The following is a 547-nucleotide window of genomic DNA, read 5'->3' on the forward strand; positions in this document are numbered from 1 at the left end:
TAGGCATCCTGATCCTCCTTTATCTTTCTCCCATTATGATTAAGGTTAAAAAAAAGTACTTAAATACAAACTCTAGAAGGCACACATAAATTTAGCCTAATGCCTGGCCACAAATGAATGATGTGAATTTTCATGAAGGAGAGTGCCCAACATTTATGAAGTATCTATGAGTGCTTATTTATTCAATTTCATTTGATAACACCTAAAGTGTAGAGGTCAAGTATAAGTGTCACATCTGACTTTTGATCTAAAGATTGTCTTAAGAATACTGTGCTTTTTGTTTTCCTCCAAAGGGATACAAAAACTGATAAATTTATTTATTTATTTACTTGTTTATTTTTTACTGATTTTTAATTGAAGTATACTTGACTTATAGTTTATATTATTTTCAGGTGTACTAGTGATTTGACATTGATACATTATGGAATGCTTATCAGGATATGTGTAGTTATACAAACTTATTACAGTATTATTGACTATATTCCCTGTGCTGCACTTTATATCCCCATGACCTATTCATTCTATAACTGGATGTTTGTACCTCTGA

The sequence above is a fragment of the Prionailurus bengalensis genome, chromosome A1, assembly GCF_016509475.1.
Source record: "Prionailurus bengalensis isolate Pbe53 chromosome A1, Fcat_Pben_1.1_paternal_pri, whole genome shotgun sequence".
Taxonomy (NCBI): domain Eukaryota; kingdom Metazoa; phylum Chordata; class Mammalia; order Carnivora; family Felidae; genus Prionailurus; species Prionailurus bengalensis.